We start from the raw sequence: 22,416 nt of genomic DNA, 5'->3' as shown, positions 1-22,416 counted from the left end.
CATGCAGTTGCTACCTTCTTCCATAAAAGGTATTCTGACATCTCTGACCCAAAACAGCTTTCTCACTGAAATTCTCATGAAGTTTATAGGCCATATCAAATATTATTATTATTTGATATTAATATTAATAATTAAAATTAATAAGATTGTATTGTTCTGTGTTTAAGAACTAAATATTTCCTATCTAAAATATTGCATAATCCTTTAGAAAAGAGACAATGGGGGGGCCTCCAAAATGGTGTCTTAGCAACAGGATGATCCGAGGCACATAGGGTAAAATACATAATTAAAAGGGAGAGAAGTTACACACAGGAGATAGAACCATGGAAAATTTACAATGGGAAACCCAGGAAGCCAACACAGACTGGGCAGGTCCATGCTGAAAGAACAAATAAGGAGGAGAAACAAAGGAGATGCAGGAGATGCACACTCTTGGAGCAAATTGTGCCAGCCCCCAGCAGAGCAGGTTAGATGGGGAATTGGGGGTTCGTGGAGCTGTGAGTAGCAGTGGGAGGGGGGATAAGGTGAACTGCTTTTGAAGTTCCATGTGGAAAAAAGAGAAGCAGAGCGATGAGGTACTCCCTGGTCCACCTCCCTCCCCTGCCTCTCCATCCTGACCTGCAGCCTGCCAAGAGAAGCCATCTTGAATGCTTACATTCTCAAATGTAGGCCTTGGCCTCCAGAGCACATATCCATCAACTGTGTGAGCCACCCCACACACCCCCACTCAGTAACAAGGTCCACAACATCTCAGACGAACCTCTTCTCTACTATGCAAACCGTGCAGCAGGGAAACTCAAGCCCATTCCATCGATCATTGAAAAGTGAGCAAGGTCTCAGTAGGCAGGGCTGAGTGCACCAAAGTTCATACCCACCTCCACCACAATTGACAAGTGAGCAGGGCTTCAGTAGATGGTGCCCTGTGCTTCCTTTTGAAATGCATAAACACATAGCAGCTCATAACAGATAAATCTCACAAGAGAACTTCTTCAGATAAATTTATGTGTGTGTGTATATTATATAAGTATACGTGTGTCTGTGCAGATATATCAAAAAACAAAGCAAAAACCCAAAATAAGAATAAAGAAGACAACATGAGTCCCCAAAAGGAACACTAAACTCTTCAATAATAGAAGCTGGAGATGAAGAGATTGAGGATATGCCTGAAATGGAATACAGACAATTAATCGTCAGATTACTTAGAAGCAACCATAAGCAAATTCACAATCTAAATGAAAAGTGCTTCCAAGAAATTGAGATATTAAAGAGAAGTCAGAATGAAATACCAGAAATGAAGAATTCATTAGATCAAATAAAAATACAGTAGAAAAACTTAACAGCAGAATAAGTGAGATGGAAGAAAGGATATCATAACCAGAAGACAAAGTTCTGGAAACATTAGAGTCAGACCATAAAACAGAAGAAAATATCAGGAAAAACATGGTTGGAGATTTACAAGATACTATCAAGCAACTCAACCTATAGATCCTAGCAGTTCCAAAAGGTGTGGAAAGATAGAAAGGTTTGGAAGGACTTCTTAATGAAATAATAACAGAAAACTTCTCCAATCTGGATAAAGAAAGAGACATCCAAGTGCAGGAGGTACACAGAACTCTCAATAAATATGACCAGAAAAGGTCTTCATCATGTGATATTGTGGTAAAACTCTCCACAGTAAAACATAAAGAGAAGATCTTAAAAATGCATGAGGAGGCTGGTGCCATGGCTCACTTGGCTAATCCTCTGCCTGTGGCGCCAGCACCCTGGGTTCTAATCATGGTTGAGGTGCCAGGTATTAGTCCTGGTTGCTCCTTTTCCAGTCCAGCTCTCTGCTGTGGCCCAGGAGGGCAGAGGAGGATGGCCCAAGTGCTTGGGTGCCTGCACCCGCATGAGAGACTGGGAGGAAGTACCTGGCTCCTGGCTTCAGATTGGCACAGCACTGGCCGTGGTGGCCATTAGGAGAGTGAACCAACAGAAGGAAGACCTTTCTCTCTATCTCTCACTGTGTCTCTCTCTCTCTCTATCTCTCTGTCTCTCTCACTGTCTAACTCTGCTTGGCAAAAAATAAAAAAACAAAAATAAAAAAAAATGCATGAGGAAATCATCAAACCAATTTTAAGGAAAATCCAATTAGATCCACTCTGGACTTCTCATCAGAAATCCTACAGGCAAAGAGAAATGCAAGATATATTCCAAGTCTTAAGAGAAAAGGACTGTCAACCCAGAATACTGTACCCTGCAAGACCCTCATTTATGAATAAAGGAGAAATAAAGATCTTTCAGAACAAATAGAAACTCAAAGAATTCATAATTACTCACTCTGCCCTACAAAAGTTGCTCAATGATGTGCTACACACAGAAACAGGAACATCATTATGAGAGAAGATGAATACAGGAAATGACCCAGTAAAATCAGAAAGGAAACTCAAAAAGCGAAATTATGACTGTCTTTGGAAACATGACAGCAAAAAGTTGGTACTTAGCAATAGTCACCCTGCATGTAAATGGTCTGAACTCCCCAGTTAAAAGACATAGACTGGCTTAACTGATTAAAAAAGGAAATCTATATATCTTCTGCCTTCAAGAAACACATCTTGCCAACAAAGATTCACACAGACTGAAAGTGAAAGAATGGAAAAAGATAATTCATGCCAACAGAAACCTAAAATGAGCTGGTATAGAGCCATCCTAATATCAGACAAAATAGATTTTAACACAAAAACTATTAAAAGAGACAATGAAGGGCACTATATAATGATTAAAGGATTAATTCAATAGGAATGTGACTATTATAAATGTATATGCACCTAGTTACTGGGCACATGGCTATCTAAAAGAAATATTAATGGATTTAATGGTAGAGATACACTCAAATACAATGGTAATGGGGGAGTTCAATATCTCTCTGTCAGCATTAGACAGATTAACAAGACATAAAATCAACAAAGAAGTAATATTTAATTGACACTATAGACCAAAGAGATCTAGCAGATATATACAGAGCCTTCCACCCAATAACCACAAAATATACATTTTTCTCCCCAGGACATGAAACTTGCTCTAGGACTGACCACAGTTGAGGCCATAAAGCAAGTTTTCAGTAAATTTAAAAAAATCAAAATCATACTATGCTTCTTCTTGGACCATAAAGCAATTAAACTTGAAATCAGGAACTAAGGAACCTTTAGAACATATGCAAACACATGGAGACTGAACAACATGCTCCCGAATGAATAGTGGGTCATAGAAGAAATCAAAAGAGAAATCAAAAAATTTCTGGAAACACATGAAGACAATAATACAACATATCAAAACTTATGGGAAACAGCAAAAGCAGTGTTAAGAGGGAAGTTTATAGCAATTTCTGCCTACACCAAGAAATTGGAAAGGCACCAAATAAATGAGCTATCAATGCACCTCAAGGGTCTACAAAAACAACAACAAACCAAACCCAAAACTAGTAGGAGAAAAGAAATAATTAAAATTATAGAAGAAATCAACACAACTTGAACCAAAAAATACAAAAGATCAGCAAAATGAAGAGCTGTTTTTTTAAATTAACAAAAAATGACACACCATTAGCCCAACTAACCAAAAAAAAAGAGAGAGAAGACCCAAATTAATCAAATAAAAATGAAACTGGGAAACCTAGAAGAAATGGATAGATTCCTGGACACATACAGCTTACCTAAACTGAGCCATGAAGATATAAAAAATCTAAACACACCATTTACCAAGAAAGAAATCATATCAGTAATAAAGACTCTTCTAAGAAAGAAAAGCCCAGGACTCTACAGCTTCACAGCTCAATTCTACCAGACATTTAAAGAAGAACTAACTCCACTTCTTCTCAAGCTACTCAAAAAAATTGAAAGAAAGGGAATCCTCCCAAACTATTTCTATGAAGCAACCATCACCTTAATTCCTAAACCTGGAAAAGATGCAACAGAGAACTACAGACCAATTTCTCTGATGAACATATATGCAAAAATTCTCAACAAAATTCTGGCCAATGGAATCTAATAACACATCAGAAAAATTATCTGCCCAGTCCAAGTGGAATTTATCCCTTGTATGCAGGGATGGTTTAACATTCACAAATCAATCAAAGTGATACCTCATATCAACATACTGAAGAACAAAAACCATATGATTATTTCAATAGATATAGAGAAAGTGTTTAATAAAATAGGAAAGCCTTTCAAGATGAAAACTCTGAGCAAATTGGGTTTAGAAGGAACATTCCTCAACACACTCAAGACAATTTATAACAAACCCAGGGCCAGCATTCTATTGAATGGGGAAAAGTTAGAGGCATTCCCACTGAGATCTGGAACCAGACAAGGATGCCCACTCTCACCACTGCTATTCAAAATAATCCTAGAAGTTCTAGCCAAAGCCATTAGAAAAGAAAAAGAAATTAAAGGGATTCAAATGGGAAAAGAATAAGTCGAACTATCCCTATTTGTAAATGACCTGATCCAATATATAAAGGGAATCCAAAAAACTCCACCAAGAGACTATTGCAACTCAGAAGAGTGGAAGAGTAGCAGGATATAAAATCAACACACAAAAAACAACATCCTTTGTATACATACAATGCCACTGCTGAGAGAAAACTTCTAAAAACAATCCCATTCATAACAGCTACAAAAAAATCAAATACCTAGGAATAAATTTAACAAAAGAAGTCAAAGATCACTATGATAAGAATTACAAAACACGAAAGAAGAAAATATAAGACATTAGAAATGGGAAAAACTTCCATGTTCATGGATTGGAAGAATCAATATCATCAAAATGTCCATTCTTTGGAAGGCAATTTAAAGATTCCATACAATACTAATTAAAATACCAAAGGCATTCTTTTCATATCTATAAAAAATGATGCTGAAATTCAGTTGGAAATGCAAGAGACCTCAAATAGCTAAAACAATCCTTCACCCATAAAAACAAAGCTGGAGACATTACAATACCAGATTTCAACACATATTACAAGGCAGTTGGAACTGGAAGAAAAACAGATGGATAGATCCATGGAACAGAATAAAAATGCTAGAAATTAATCGAAACATGCATAACCAACTTATATTTGACCAAGGAACTAAAATCAATCCCTGGAGCAAGGACAGTCTCTTCAACAACTGGTGCTGGGAAAACTGGATTACTTTACTTAACATAGAATTAATCACATGTGTATAAAGTCATTGAGAAATAGATCATGGGAAAAATGAGTTGGAATAAGAGGGAGGAGGAAGTTTGTAACTGTAAATCTTTATAGTTTTTCATACATGCCTACAGACTTACTTCTAAGTGTACAGTTTAGACTCTTCCCATGGGACCCCAAATCCCATTAAGCTGAGTGGTAAAAAAAACATCTGCAGTGTAAAAGTAACCAAATTAAGTGATAAAGTGAGCAGACAAAACTTAGTGTTAAAGGGATTATATAAATATGATCCAGTGTCCAGTAATACAACAAATATAAATAAAAAGGAGACAATGCTCCAATATGGGAAGCAGTCCACAAAGCAGATTCATAGAATGTCAATCACTTTAAATAGCACTCTGGTCTCAGAATCAGCCCTTAAGGCATTCTGGTCTGGCTGAAAAGCCCATGAGAGCATTTCAGGAATGGAAAGCCAAGACATGTGGCAAAAAAAAGTGTCCCACATGAAGGATCTCCATGAGAGATGGAAAGACGGGGAAAGACGGGGCCATCAAAGATGGATGTACTTTTCTCTGAAGGGAGGAGAGAACTTTTGCATTGCCTTTGGCCTTGTCTAAATACTGATGGAGACTGTGATCTCAAAAGGCTTCCACAGCCTGGACAACTCATGTCAAGAGCTTTTGGTGATCACTGATATACATAAGAGTGTTAATTATTAAATTAGCAGCAGGAGTCACTGTGCACTTACTCCCCATACAGGACCTCTGTCCTAAATGAGTCGTACTATGAGATTCAATTTTAAAAACTTGTTCTCAAACAGTTTTTTTTTATATTTAGTGTGTGCATGTGTGCAAGTAGTTGAAATATTTAGTATAGAGTTGGTCTTCTGTGTATAAAGTTAATTAAAAATGAATCTTAATGGAGAATTGGACTGGGAATCAAAGAGAGAGGAAGGCAGGTATGGTAGGAAGAATCACTGTATTCCTAAAACTGTATTCATGAAATTTATATGCATTAAATAAGTTTCTAAAGAAACAGAGATTGTGGCATCACTGACCATAGGAAGTTATTATCTGTTTCTGTATCTCTAATATAAAAATTTTTACTCTCAAAATTCTCATTACTTTTCATCTTTTTTTTCTTGAGTAGTGGGTTGGCCAATCCTTACTTTTGTTTTCAATTCTTATCAGTAATTTTGTCAATTTTGGAATTTCAGTTAGAGTGTCCCAAAACATGCTTTGGATCTTAACTACCCCTTCCTCAATCCTTCACTTTTAACAGTAACTATTTTCTCAAGTGATAAGATACATTACCCATGGTAATTTCTTCTTCTTAAGCTATTATTTACAATATCCTCCTAGGTATTTTAAAGTAACATTACTTTTAAAAAAGAACAAACAAGCATGATTAATGTAAAAGTTGGAGTAACTCTTTGGATTCCTCACAGGGAAACAAAAGTATTGTGGTATACTTAGCATAATATCTAACAGAGAATTGCCTTGCTGCAAGTTATGAAACAATTTTTCTAATTCTGAATATAATACATGCTCATTATGGAAAATATTGGAAAACTAATGAAAGAATAAAGTTTAAATACACTTATTTTTTCCTATGTTAAGATAGCTACAATTAATAATTTATAGCAATACATTCTAGATGATGGAGATAGGTAGCTATATTGTGTACATACATCTCAGAACCTTGCTTTTTTACTATAATTGCATTTCATAATTGTATTTCTTTATGTCAATACAATTTTTCTGATATATGACTTCATGTAGTTAAATTATATTTTGCTGTGTCATGATCATATACAATTATTAAAGTATTAAAAATACTTGTTCTTATTTCAATGCCTCAGGGCTGATAAATCATACTCCCTATGCAAATAAATTCTGCGTCTATGCACCACTTATTTAACTATTATCTCAGCCTCACACAAGTTGTTCTGGATTGCTGAATCTGGGGATCTAAAACTAGGTTTAGCAGGTTCCTTTGGACAATGATTGCTTATTGCATTCTGCTAACAGAGGGAACTTGTGGTAAATCTTTTTTGAAAGAAACAGAGAAGCCTCTTGACTCTGTTTCCAAGAGTATGGCAGTTGCTGGCTGTTTCTAAGATTTGTAATCATGACAATGGGGATGGACTAATTCTAGACTATAACGGGTAGTGCAGAGGGAAGATGTGTTGTGGCCACATCCTTGGACAAAATAGCTCTTTTGAGCTGTGTGTTTTTTATTTATAAATTTTTCTTTTAAGACAGGAATTCAAGCCAGGGGTCCCCCATTGGCAAGAACAGCTGCTTCCCAGGATCTGAATCAGCAGGAGGTGAGAATCAGGAGCCAGACCGGGGTACTCTGATACAGGGGACAGGAGTTCTTTATAAAAAAAAGATTTATTTATTTATTTGAAAGTCAGAGTTATGCAGAGAGAGGAGAGGCAGAGAGAGAGAGAGAGAGAGAGAGGTCTTCCATCCCTGATTCACTGCCCAGATGGCCGCAAAGGCCGGAGCTGCTGCAATACAAAGCCAAGAGCCAGGAGCCAGGAGCCAGGAGCTTCCTCTGGGTCATCCATGCGAGTGTAGGGGCCCAAGCACTTGGGCCATCTTATACTGCTTTCCCAGGCCATAGCAGAGAGCTAGATTGGAAGAAGAGCAGCCGGGAATAGAACCAGTGCCCATATGGGATGCCAGCGCTTCAGGCCAGGGCATTAACCTGCTGTGCCACAGCGCCAGCCCCTGAGCTGTGTGTTTTTTTAACAGATGAATGGATGTATTCATATCATGGGGTTCCCTTTACAGGCAACTCCAAAATCCACGCATGTTGAAATGGAAAGCAACATATATAAAAAAGACTAGCCTGTCCAATCATTTAGCAAATTAAAAAAACTATTGACAAAAGATGAAATGATCCTCCACTATTTCAGAAGGTACTTTTATATAAGTTAATAATTGCACTAATTATCATATGTTGAAATATGACATTAATATTACCATTGTCCTGTTTCACATTGACCAGATAGACACGGTAAAGTAAATTATGTACATTATACATACTGCAAAATCTTCCAAAACCAACCCCCCAAAATATAGCTTCCAATATAAAATTTGGGGAAGGTATTGTCATCATTCTCAAGAAGCTGCTTGGGTTGCCCACACGCCATATCAGAGCGCCTGTTTCCAATTACAGCCTCCTGCTAATCATTCTGGAACAAAGCAGGTGAAGGCTCAGGTAAATATCTTTGACACCCCTGTGGGACTGCCACATCAAGTTCCCAACCTGGGGATGTCAAAGGTATGTGAGGAGTGAATGAACAGATGAGAGATCTTTGTCTGTCTTTGTCTGTCTTTCAAATAAATATAGGAAATTAATTAAAATTTCACAAGACACAACTGTGAAAAAATAAAATTATGAAGTGGACCCCAAACAAATATATAAGTACAGGGAACTTATTTGTCTCATAAAATATGTACTTTAAAAATGTGTAAAAGTTCATCTAAAATATGTTATGCTCAAGTATGTCCTAATAGCATGTATTTAAATTATTGGTGTTTATTAAGCAATATTCAGTGTTACCTACAGGGAAACAAAAATATTGAATTTAACATGGCATAAAAGTTGACAGAGGGTCTTAGTACAAAATAAACTGTTTAAATGATAAAGACAGTTTAGTATCTAACATAGCATATTATTATTTTTTCAGTCTCCAAGTTTTCCTATGCTCCCTTCTTTTGTGAATATTATATGTCAAAATTATCTTATGCTCCAGCTCCCTGTGACTTGAGCATATCATTACACCAAGGGGAAAGGATGATGTAAGCTTTACTCTGCATTTCTCATCCACAGAGATTCCAGCTTCCCTCAGTGCCTCTGTTTACAGACTGGCTATGTTTTTTCACCCATAAAAATACTGGACCTACCCATGTGGGTCAAAAGCCTTGGGTGAGAATTCAACAATGGTAAACAAGAAATCTCATGGGCCAGATAATATCATGTTTTCCCAGCTTATGAGGTGCAAAGAAATTCATGTACACACATTGTACTCTGAGAGTATGTTTTACTGGATCGAATTTTTATAGGGTATTGTAAAGAACTGATTTTACAGATCTTTAGAACTTCCTGTTTGCAAATTATCTGCAGCAAACAGGATTTCCACACCATTTCTACAGGATTGAGAGCTTTCTATTACTGTCTGAAGATTATGTCACTGCTCACAGGAGCCTTTGTAAGGAAAAAAAAAAAAAAAGATGAAACACCCTGATCTCACTGGATGAAAAAAAAATAACTCTAGTATTTATAAACCATTAAGTCTTCATTATAACTTTGTCTGAAGCAGATAATAGAGCTGTTTCCAGTCAACAATGTGTTTTTATAACATCTCTTCAATTTTAGAATCAAAGCAATTCAAGTTATTTTTTCTTAATAACACTTTTTATGCTATTATGGTGTTGTTACTATGCAATTGGGAATTAGGTGACAGGGTATGAAAACGCTGTATATGTGCCCATTAAAATGTTTCCATAAAGCAGAAAGAAAACATACTTCCTAAGTGTGCTGACAGATGAAAATTTTACAACAGACATCTCTCATAAGCCATCTACCTTAAAGATTAACCTATTGAGAAAATATATCATGCGCTCTCCATGAAAAAAAATAGCAATGATGAAAAGAATGAAAAAAAAAAAAAACAAAACAAAAAACAAATCACTATATCAGACAAATTCAAAGGCCAGTGGATATTTACTCAGTCTTTTTTCAGGCCACCCTTCTCATGTGCAGAAGGAAAATAAATAACTTAAAATGTTTTCACCTGGAATATTTCAATATTACTGTCCAGTGACTCTTATGTTAAAATTATAAAAAGTAATTTGGCAACTCAATATCTAACTAGTCCTCAAGGCTTTGCAGAAAACGGATGCATTAGAACTTCAAACTGAGTTTGTAGAAGTGTGCTAATGAGCCACACTTCTACTCCAAAATGTTTCAACAATCTGTCTTTATGATCCCAAATATCTTTTTATCCTTTGAAGCTACCTAATAACTTTTGCTTGTCTAGACGTAAGCATTATCAATTTTATCAAACATTCTGTAAAATATCTACAATTAAAAACATATTTTATATTATTATAATACATATTTAACAGTTTTTGGAGGAAATGGAATTGCTTCCATGTGATTCAATATTTCCATCATTATTGCTAATGAAACCCAGTGGTAGTGCTGCATATAAGAATCTTCATAAATCATGGTTTGTGCTCCATGTCTACATTATTTTATCTACACTCATTTACTTTTCTGAATTCACATGCTCAGTGTATGTTTCATTTTTTCAGTCATTTACTAAATCAACAATGTATTGATAATCAACTCTCTTCTGGGTGTTACATTAAGAAATAGGAATATAGTATTTTGAGTTTCTCTCCCTCTTCTAGACTGTTCACCATCCTAGCAAATCATACTGGACATGGAGAGTTAGCTGATGTCAGCTTTCTCATAACATCCTTTCTTCTATGCAGCAATCTGGACAGCTGAGTAGAGTCAGTGAAGCAATAATGATAGATAACTATACAATTGATAACTTATATACAGTAAGTCGGGTTCTCATATTTGCAAATAAGCATGTGGATACCAACAAAATAAAGCTGTTTTGCGGTCAACTATCCACCAACAAATTGTCACTTATTTTTCCTTTTTATCTCACATGTGTTGCTTCTAGAGAAACTATCCAGATTGGCAGGCCTTTCTGTATTCAGTTAAAGCTAGGGATATCACTCCTTGTGGTACCCCGTTGTACTATGCAAAACACATGATATGCTGGCACCTAGTTGATCCAGATAGTGCCTACTTGATATTTTTACCATATTTATGGACAAGTGGGGAGTGAATGAACCAATAAATGGGAGATTTTTCTTTGTTCTTTTCTGTCCCTTTCTCTCCATCTCTAAACTTACATATAAACTATAATCAGTACTTTACTCTAACAATATAGTTTGTGAATTTACTTCATCATCTCCCTACAAAAATCGAATAAGACAAAATGTTGGTTAATCCTAGTTCATTTTATCCATGACTTTGAACAAATGTTATCCATAAACTCTGCAAGTTAAATATTCTTGTCTCTTTCTGTTATGATATGTCTGTGTATATTTCAATATAAGAACAAATATGTGAAAAATATACACTTACTCATAAATTAAACGACAAGTATGTGCTAAAATAAGTCTAAGGTTCCATTCACTCTTTTGGGTTTTCTGATGTGTTTTAGGCCAGTTTGAATCGACAGTTTTAAAATTCAATTACTTAACTGTAGATATTAACAAGACTACTCTCTCACTGAGAAGAATTCCCAGTTTTGGCAGTCACCAGAGAAAAAGTATAATATAGTTAGTTCTAGTCTTGGGCAAAGGTTTTATGTTCTTACTTTTGTTTTAATAAACTTATGAGACAGAGACAATTAGGATTTTTCTGAATGTTTTGCAGGTATATGTGTGGAAGAGAGAGCATCTGTGTGTGCAGAATGATCTATTTTGGATATATTTCTTTCCTTTGTTTTGTAATGATAAGAAATATGCAGTATTCCATATTTGTTTTTAAATGGATACTTTCTTTACTTTAAATGTATTATGCCAAAGGAATAGTGGTATTTCTGTCAATGGTTTTCCAATCTTTTTTATTCATTGAGACAACATTAATAAGCTCATTTCCTCCATCACAGAGAGTTTGGGGGATTTTTTGGTTTGTTTTTAAGTGTAGTGCACATGTTAATATTTCTTGCTTCTGAAATAACTTATGTGATGGTTTTGATGAATGAAGTCTCTCTGAGTAGAAGATTTTTGCTAACAGGCAGATCACAAAAGCGTATGTATCTCCTAATGAATCCAATATTTCTAATTTACTTTTCCCTCAAGAAACTATTTGCTTTCTCCATTGCTTCAGAGTAGAACTCAATCATCTGTCAGCATGTGTTCTTAGGGTGACACTTCAGAAAGATAAAAGTAGAATTTTAAACAGGAAAAAGTCTTAATAGTCTAAAAATCTGTCAAGTAAATGTTGAATAGCTGAATGGATGTAACATGATTAGCTCCAGGAAAATGTAAGGAAAAGAAAAATATAATTCAGCTAAGCTGTGTATTATATCTCTCCACACTGGGTAAAGAGTTGTGTTTGTTTTCAACTCCATCATGTATTGTACTTTATACTTCAGAAGAATAATAACCCTCATAACACCCCTGAGATAAACAATATTATACCCAAGTAATAAACAATGAAATCAATTTCAAAGAGGTATTAGGAGACTTACCCAGGTTTAGACAGTTGTAGCATAGCTCAAAACCAAAAATGTTTTGACCTGGAATTCATCTGCTAATTGTGCTAGTCCAAAGCTGAAGAGCCTTGAGCCTAAAGAGAGTTTAAATCAGTCACTGACCTTTTTTTAGCCTCCCTAATATATTTATTTGGAAGTGTACTCTGCAATAACACTAATTCATCAATATTTACAAGAAGTACGATTACTATTGCAGGGGAAACCCACTCCAAACACTCTCATGAGTCGCAGAAAATCAAAATAAGTGTCAGCTTGACTATGAACATATTGAAACTGCATAAGAATTTCCAAAAAACTGTTTGCCTATGTTTCTAAAGTAGCATTCTCACCATCAGGAATCAATCAAAAGAGTAAATAAATAGATCTATGATTCTTATTCAATATCCATGATAGAAAAAAAATTTGGAAAATCACTCAGTATCAGTTTCTGACTACTCCTTAAAACTAATAAAAGAAGTTCAGATGGTCAATAATGCAAAATACAAACAAATTTTAGACATTTATAATATTTTCATTTGTACCTGATTAATAATAGTTTCAATTAAAGCATAATTTATTGCATAAAATGAACCTGAAAACAGATATCATCACTGATAATTGTAAGCATTTGTTTCCTCATATCCTGATTTCATTTTTCTTAGGAAAATAAGTAATTTTAACTTTGTAGATTCATTAACAAGATAACAAAAGTAGAAGCAATACCTGTACTTTTTTTATAAACAGCATTTTTAACAAAATGATAATCTATAGATGCTAATAATTTGAGTAAATTTCTGAGAAGCATACCAATGTGAGAAAATATAGTTTAATATAGACAAAATAATATGAATATAAAATGAAAATGCAATTTAATTTTTAAATGAATCTAAAATTAAATTAAAAATACGGTAGAAACAAAAGAAAACCTCAGGAGATAGCAGCAAAAGAATATCTACATGATTTTCAAAATTTATTTATTTTAAAATCACAGATTGGACTAGGTATTAGATATATTAGATTGACTTAAAATAGTAACAATGAAAATTAAGTGATGATAATGCAATGTAGTAAGCTGTATAAGAACTAAACACAATGATCTTTAGATGTGTGAGGAATGAATATGCAATCTGTGTTAGGTTGGAATACTAGAAAAATTGACTATTTGGATAATAGAAGCCCATTTCAGAAAAAATAAACACAGGTGTAGTTGCATCAAGATTTGAGAGAACATATTAACATTATTGAATGCTTAAAATACTTTTTACATATAAGAGCAAACATATGCATTTGGCTTTCTGTGCCTGACTTATTTCACTCAACATGCTCAATATCATAGCCTCCAGTAGCATTCATATTTGTGTAAATAATACAGTTTCATTGTATTGGGCTGAATAATATTAATTTATGTGTGTGTATGTGTCTGTGTGTGTATGTGTGTATGCCATGTTTTCTTCATTTGTGTGACCATGGAGATCTTGGTTCATTCCATATTTTGACTATTGTGAATAGTGCTGCTGAAACATGGTAGTAAAGTTATGTCTTTGACACATGTTCATGCCTTTTCAGTACATATCCAGTGGTGGAACTGCTGAATCATATGGCAAGTCTAAAATTTTAAAAGAAAAAAAATCAAGAAAACAAAGCAAAAAAATTACTGTATATGCAGCTATAGTTAATATAATTTTGTCAAATTTGTTTTATATCTTTGTCAAACAAATGGTTAAGAGTGATATACAACTATGGTTTTCATGATATATGATTACTTTAAAATTACTGTATATGAGTGAAATTGATATTTTTCCTTTGATTATTGTTTATAGCCTTTGTTTACATTCCTGCTAAACTGGTCTTTTTACTTTTTACTTGTTGAACTCTTAATTGATTTGAGCATTTAGACTTGGATTATAATTTAAATTAAAATGCTATTTCCAAAACTAAAAAAATGGAAGAAAGATGGAGGGAGGAATAGAAACATTATATTTTTAGAATTTTATCTATGAACTACATTGAATCTGTTCTCTTTGTGTTAATATTACATTGACAGGAAAACTTGTGATAAAAAATATAAAGGACATCCCAAAATAAAAAATAAAGTACAGAAAATAAAAAATCTTATTTTGAGATCAAAATAAAGACATTAAATTACAAAAATACTTTTCAGAAATCCAATTACAATGCTTCCAATGAAGATACTTGCTGAAATCAGTAAACAATCTGACAAAATATAACTTCTCTAAATATCTGAAGGAATCTTAAAAAGTCTATTTGGGTGTCCTTTTGAATTAAGCCAATTTATTATTTTCAAAACTAAATAAAATATATTTATATTTTTGCAAACTAGCATAGAAAAGAGAACAGGATTGAAGACAAAGGAGGAGGACGAAGAAGAACAGGAAGAGGAGGAGGAAGAATAGGAGGAGGAAGAGGGGGAGGAGACAGTTCTGTAAGCAGCCAGACATCATTAAGACCTCAAAGGAAGAGCAAAGATGTGGTAAGCATTTGGAGGAATATTGAGAAAAAGCCTGTCATTTACAAAATTTTTATCCATATTGGGTGTAGTTCTCGGTTGTCTCTTATTTCCATTTCTCTTTTTCACTTCTACATAAGAAACACTTTATCTTCATGCTCTCTTATTGGCCAAGCGTAAAGGGATGGAACTATGTGAGCAAAAATAAGTAAGAGAGGTATAAAATGAGAACTAGAGAGTGGCTATGGGCCTTAAAACATTCCAGAATTTGTAGAATAGAGGTGTAAAATAATTAATATATCTACCTTTACTTGTTCTTTCCAATGTAAGACTAGAAAAGGGGTGAGTAAAGTCTGGTAGAAGTCTAAATACATGATAGTTGCTATAGCAATTCAGAATAAGATATTTATTCAATAAAATGGATGGTAAATGTCCATAGAGCCAAGTCTACATAGAGAAAATGGCCCAGTTTGAAAATGCCCAAAATGAGACAAAAGCTCATTATCAATACATGATGTTCCTCTGAAGTCAACATTTATATGAGACAATTAATGAAAAATCCAAATTCTAGTTACAATGTGGTCATAGGAAACTCAAGCTTTGGAATTCAGTGGGTTATGTATTAAATTTTATTCATAACTACATGCAAAAGTTTTATTTTTCCAAAGTATGTCTTCCTGAGAGGTCCCCATACATCAAAACGTTCATGTCTAAGGCAAAGCATTTTGATAAAGCAAGGAAATAGAGTTAGATTACTATTCACTTCTAATTATAAGAAAGCTGTCTCACAGCATGCTGGATTTAAGAAGCAAGGCATCTGGCCGGCGCCGCGGCTCACTAGGCTAATCCTCCGCCTAGCGGCGCCAGCACACCGGGTTCTAGTCCCGGTCGGGGCGCCGGATTCTGTCCCGGTTGCCCCTCTTCCAGGCCAGCCCTCTGCTGTGGCCAGGGAGTGCAGTGGAGGATGGCCCAGGTGCTTGGGCCCTGCACCCCATGGGAGACCAGGAGAAGCACCTGGCTCCTGTCTCCTGCCATCGGATCAGCGCGGTGCGCCGGCCGCAGTGCGCCGGCCGCGGCAGCCATTGGAGGGTGAACCAACGGCGAAAGGAAGACCTTTCTCTCTGTCTCTCTCTCTCACTGTCCACTCTGCCTGTCAAAAAAAAAAAAAAAAAAAAAAAGAAGCAAGGCATCTAAAGATGAAAACGGAGCTATCCTTGGTCCTGGAGAATGTAGGGAGGGACTCAGACACATGCCTTGTTTGGCCTCAATAATAATTTCCCATAGCATCTGTTTTTCCTTACTCAGCTGGTTGTTCAAAACAATATTTGACTAAAGATAAGAAAAACATGATTTTATTCAACCCACATTATGAAAGCAGTGTGTAGAAAGAACCATAAAACAATTTACAGGTTAATAGGCATCTCAAATTTTATTTTAAAATGATAGCATGTTTACATTGAATAAATTAACTCAAAGATTCAATTTTATTTATTAATATGGTAAAACTGCCTTGCACAAGTTTTATTTTTGTCTTGCCCTGTTTCATATTCTCTGCACTACACATAAGAAAGACAGTGAAAAAATAAGAGGTATCCACATCCATAGAAATTTCTAAATAAACCAATTTATACAAAGGATAGCTACCCTAAGAATCCTGTAAATACTTAGAATGTTAAGTACTAGTTCTAAATTTCAACTCTGCTCAGATACAAAAAGTTCTAAACAGTGACTTTGATGAATTAGATATTTAAATAGAGGCAAGCAATGGCCTAATGGTGAAGACACCTCCACCACACATTGAAGTGCCTGGGATCAATGTCCTAGCCCACTTTTGACTCCAGCTTCTGGTTAATGCTCACCTTGGAAGGTTGCAGTGATGGCTCCAATAACTGAGTTCTTGCAACCTAAGTGGGAGACCTGGCTAGAGTTCCAAGCTCCCAACTTCATCTTGGCCCATTCATAACTGTTGTGGGCCTTTGTAGCGTGAATTAGTGGATGAGAACCCTCTGTTTGTCTGTCTGTGAGTGTCTCTAAGCCTTTCAAATGAATAAATTAATTAAAAACAATATATAAATAAGTTAAAATCATCTCATAGTTCGGGCACTCAGAGTGGCCTACTTGGGAAGTTTGGGTGCAGGATGTTTATTAGGAAGGAACTTTGAGGATAGATACATGTAGAATAGAAGAGAAAGAGGCATACTTGGGCAGATGAATAATTCAATCCATGATGGAGGTTTACCAATATCTTAAATGATTGCACAAGGAGTCTTGCATTTTTAGATTGGCATCAGGTGTTCAATCAGGGTCAAAATGTCTGGGTGCTTATATTTCTACTTTAATTAGCCTTTGGATATGCCATGTCCTGGCCTGTGAATATCATGATCTTGAAAAGGGACCTATGTGCAATAAGATAATCTTAAGGTATTAGGAGTGGGAGGCTGTCTGTCAACAGAACTCATAACACCTGGAGCAACATAACCTTCCTTCTTGGTAGGAGAATCTGGGTGGTGCTCACTACATCTAATATTTTTTCCTAATTCTGTATAGTTCCTGAATATTATAAAGAGTTATCTTTCAAAATGAAAACCCAAATCCTGAATAAAATATATGTTATCTTCCAGATTCAGAAAAATTAAAGAAATCAAAAATACTACTCTTACTTATGAAAGGAAAAGAGAACCAAGTTTGAACTCATGATTAGATAATGAAAGCACTGGATGGTAACTAAACCTTTAAAGAAGTATATTCCTAAGAAACATCCAAGAATCAGTATCAGCACTAGACAAAATCTTCAGACAAAGCCTTAGACATAAACAGTGTAGAACTGCTGAAGTTTATGATCAATTTTATAGTTTTTATAAAGATTTATTTATTTATTTGAAAGGCAGAATTACAGAGGCAGAGAGACAGAGAAAGAGAGAGGTCTTCCATCCACTGGTTCACTCCCCAAATGTGTGCAACGGCCAGAACTGGGTTGATCTGAAGCCAAGAGCCTGGAGGTACTTCCAGGTCTCCCACGTGGGTGCAGGGGCCCAAGGACTTAGGCCATCTTCTACTGCTTTCCCAGGTCACAGCAGAGAGCTAGTTTGGAAGTGGAGCAGCCAGAACACAAATCTGCACCTAAATGGGATGCCAATTCTTCAGGCTGTGGATTTACCCACTACTTCACAGCACTAGCCCCAATTATCCCATTTTAAATAGAAATTCTACAAGGAGGCTGATAGTGTATCCTTTAGAACTAGGATAGCTATTTTCAAGGTGTCAGAGAATAGGGAACTGCTCTTAGTCGAAGAGAGATAACTTGACCAAAGTTATAAACTATCTTGGGGATAATAGATTTAATGATGAATTGGTAGGAGAGGTGTACTAACATAAAAATCCAGCACCTATTCCTTTATTTCATGGACAATGCTGAATGCATTCCAGGTTCTGTCTATCCAAGGATTCAGTTGAAACTCATACTATAATTGTTGTGCTGTTCAACTTCTCCCTCTGCCCAATCCTACATCTGCTTCTCTGTTATTCTTCAAAATGGTACTCCACAAAATTATCCATCTCTGAATATATGTTACTTGGAGACCATTCAGAAGATAGATTGGTATTAGATTGGCCCTAGTAGGAAATTCTACAAGGAGACTTTTTGGAGTTGAATCACGAACAACAGCAATAGGGGTGTCACCTTTTTATATATGGAACACTGATAAGCTTAGCATGCTAAGTAACTCCTATATCATGCTATCTAGTATGCTATATAACTCCTCTGTATTTAACTCGGATAGGATATCAGTGGTAGATGGTATCTGCTGATGGGTATCTCAAGAGTTAGAGAAATACTCAGGAATATTAATTATACTATACATTATAGAATTGGTTTCAGTTATTATAAGCTCATGAAATATTACTCATAGATGATATGAAGTTGAGAATAGCAAATCAGCAATGTAAGGCACAGTATAACTGTCAGAAGGTCATCTTACAGTGTGCAAAATGAAATACCATCTAAATCCTCTGGGCCTGCAGAAGTAGGCCATTCTAATCTAACCTCTTCCTTGCAAATCTGCCCACTACCATTAAGATCCATCTTCATCACTGCCTCTGGAGAACAGACACATAATTAGAATATAATCTCAGCATAACCTAATTGGGAAAGTGCTAGAATATCTATGGAGGGAACAGAACGTTATGCCAAAATTGCTACAGGACATAGCCATCGTGCACCAGCAGGAGCTGTGGGACTACATAGGGACCCATAGTGATAGAAAAAAAGCAATGGAATGTTCATTGGATAACGGGGGGTTTACCAATACAACGAGATTGATATTATGGCAGGGATTCCAGAGGACACTATGCCACTAGTATGGTTCTTGAAAGACTGGAGGGAAGTGGAAATACTAGAAATGATGTGTCAGATGGTGGATAAAAGAAGGAAAAGTTAGAGAAGTGGTAACGCTGCAATGGATAGTCAGCAATGGGCCAGAAAACCCAATTGCTGACTGTGTCTCATAGAATTTCCAGGAACAGGCTCTAGTTACTAAAGAGATAAGAAACATGTTGGTGTGAGGGGCTTGGCATTTGTGAGAATAGCATTTGCCTGTATTCTGTGGGCTAAATCTAACAATAAGAGATACAGAACTCACTAAAAGAAATGGAGATGATAGGATCTCAGTTGAAATAGAGGGCAAAGGATGACAATAATCAAAAGCAAGAGAGATTGAATTATTTTAATGACCTGACCAAGAAAAAGTGGTAGCCAAGATGATTTCAAATGAATTACATGAATTAATAGAAATTTAACTTCCTAAGTTCAAGACAGTTACATAGCAGGGGCATTATTATTCATTAACCTATACCAGTTATTTCTAAATCAGGAGTAATTTTGACACACCTACTGCTGCCCAAGTGATATCTGGTAAGATCTGGAAACATTTGGCTATCAAAATTTAAGGGATGTTCTCCAGCTGTATGTAGAGGGCTGGGGTGCTGTTAAACATCCTACAATGCATACAACAATTTCCCACAATAAAAATCCCTTTTGCTTATAATAGCAATAGTACTGAGGTTGAGAAAACAAAACTATATAAACCAAAGAAATAAAAACTAGAGAATATGGAGGCTGAAGGAAGTTACTTACAAAAGAATTCCAGTCCTAGACCCAAGCCAATTTTAGGATTTAGTTACACTGACTAAATAAAGGGTCTTCATCTCCACAGATTTACATATGGTAATGATTCTCCCAGACCTTCCCCAGTGCAACTAATGGCCATTTTCTGTGTACTGCACACATGGCAAAAGGAGTGGGAGGGGTGTGGTTCTCAGCTATTTCCAGGACTTTCAGGCCAGGTATTAATTGACATTTATCCTTGAGGAACACAATTTTTTTATGCTCCCTTCCTTAAAGTGAGACATATAGGTTTTGGATTAATAAATATTTGGTACAAGCAGATAATAGTGGATAGTTAATAGTGTATCCATTGAGTCCATGGAGCCATCTGGTGGCCCCATCCATTTTCCAAAATATATAATGTAGTAGACATATTTGATTGTTGTCAGGAATCTCATATTGGTTCCTTGGCCTTTGGGGTGAAAACATCATGCTAGTAACAGACTATGGAACTGAAAAAAAATTTTTTTAAATAATAATATTTTCACCTTTCTACTTTTGGGTAAAATAGAAGATTTGACTAGACTCAATGAGATAAATCTCTTCATAAAACAATCAGAAACCTGGACTAAATGTAAAACAAGGCATGAATTATATCTGTCTACTTGAAGGAAGGACTAAGAGCCTGTACCAGCAAGTTCCTTTCTATCTGATTTTATCCCACTGAAAATGAAGTGTACTCTTTGTACACAGCAAAAGCAGAGCTTAAGTGGAAAACCTCATGGGTTTTCTACCCTGGAGATTCAGAAAACAGAAACTAGGAGAGCAGGAATGCTGGAGTGGATGAACACTGGAAAGGAATAACTCAGAAAGAAAATCCCTAAACTCTGTCTATCCATATCTCTGGCTGACTTCTAAACCACTCATGTTAAACATACTCAAAGTAACTCAGTTAAAAGAGAAAGAAAGAACTGAAAGTGAATAGCTGACCAAGCAACAGAGTTTATAGATCAAGCCCAGCCAACAAAATCACCTTTTAAAACAACACTAGACAAGTCAAATTTTACATAACCTATCATCCAAAGTGTTCAAAATAAATTCTTAAATTCTCTGATATACAAGGAACAAAGAAAATTTAACACATTATCAAGATAAAATAGAAGCAATCAACTATGGCTCCAAAATAATCAGATATTAGAATCATGTGGGTAAAGAAAATTTGAAAGCAGTTTTTATGACAATCCTCAATGACCAAAAACAAAATATGATTAAAATAGACAAAATTTCATTATGGGAATGGAAAGTATCATTAGAGAAAAAACAAACAAGTAGAGAAACAAGCAGAGATAATTGAATGAAAAGGTATAATTTCTGAAATAAAATTCACTGAGTGGACTTAACCACTAAATGGACACAACAGAGAAAGCAGTAAGTGAATTTGAAGAGAACACAACAGAACTTATCCAAGGTGGATGACAGCTAGAAGAAAATAATTAGAAATAACAGATCATTAGATACCAGATAAATGATATCAAACTATAATGCATGCATGTAATTGAAATACTATAAGGAAAGAAGAGAGAACCAGGCAGAAAATCAAATATTGAAAAAATTACCAGTAATTCACTAAATTTAACGTAAGTCGGAGTTTTGCAGATTAAATAAGCTAAATTAAAACAAAAGAGAATACACACACATACACATACACCACGCTGAGGCAAATCACAAGGAGCTACTAAAAGTCAATGACAAAGAGAAAATTCCGAAAGCAACAGAGAGGAACATATTACTTACAGAGGAACAACAAACTGATTAATGGCTATCTTCTCATCAGAAACAAGGAAGATAGGAAAGTACAATGGAATGGCTTTCTCAAAGTGCTGGTAAATAAACTGTGTTCTATAAAAATATCATTTTAAAATGAAAGCAAATAAAAGATAAAAGAAAGAAAATACATCACCAGATATCTTCTATCCAAAAGTAGTTTTAAAAGTTCTCAAAAATAAAGGGAAATAACAGCAAATGAAAATAGAGATCCTCAAAAAAGAATGAAGACAAAAAATATTGGATTTGTGAAAAAGACTGTGTATTTCTCTAGCTGCTATTTCCCCACTGATTTATTTATTAACCATGTAACTGTTCATATCAAAAACTCCCCAACAGTGATTTCTTAGGTTGATAATTAATTTGTCATCTGTAACAATATAAGCTGTAACAATTATAGAAAAGAGGGCATGTGAAGTTGCAGGATCAATAAGTTACAGTAATATTATAAATTAATAATTACAGTTCTAAAATATACATCAATTATAACATCAAATCTAAGTGGTGTGTGAAAATACATAAATGAATATAATATCTAAAGTAATCACAAGAAT

General features: G+C 35.2%; 2 long non-coding RNA genes across 2 annotated transcripts in view; one reads left to right on the top strand and one right to left on the bottom strand.

The window, feature by feature from the left end:
* Positions 1-22,416, bottom strand: part of LOC103347702 (uncharacterized) — a 465,165-nt gene that overhangs the window by 86,550 nt on the left and 356,199 nt on the right. The gene's annotated exons all lie outside the window — the stretch shown is intronic.
* The window catches only part of LOC138848643 (uncharacterized), a 31,741-nt gene that overhangs the window by 1,454 nt on the left and 7,871 nt on the right, over positions 1-22,416 (top strand). The window contains exon 2 of the long non-coding RNA XR_011386715.1: positions 14,812-14,961. This is a non-coding gene — a long non-coding RNA (uncharacterized lncRNA). The remainder of the gene's footprint in view (positions 1-14,811; positions 14,962-22,416) is intronic.

This window comes from Oryctolagus cuniculus, chromosome 2, assembly GCF_964237555.1.
Source record: "Oryctolagus cuniculus chromosome 2, mOryCun1.1, whole genome shotgun sequence".
Taxonomy (NCBI): Eukaryota; Metazoa; Chordata; class Mammalia; order Lagomorpha; family Leporidae; genus Oryctolagus; species Oryctolagus cuniculus.
Note: the sequence above shows the minus strand (reverse complement) of the source record. Positions and strands in the feature narration are given on the sequence as shown.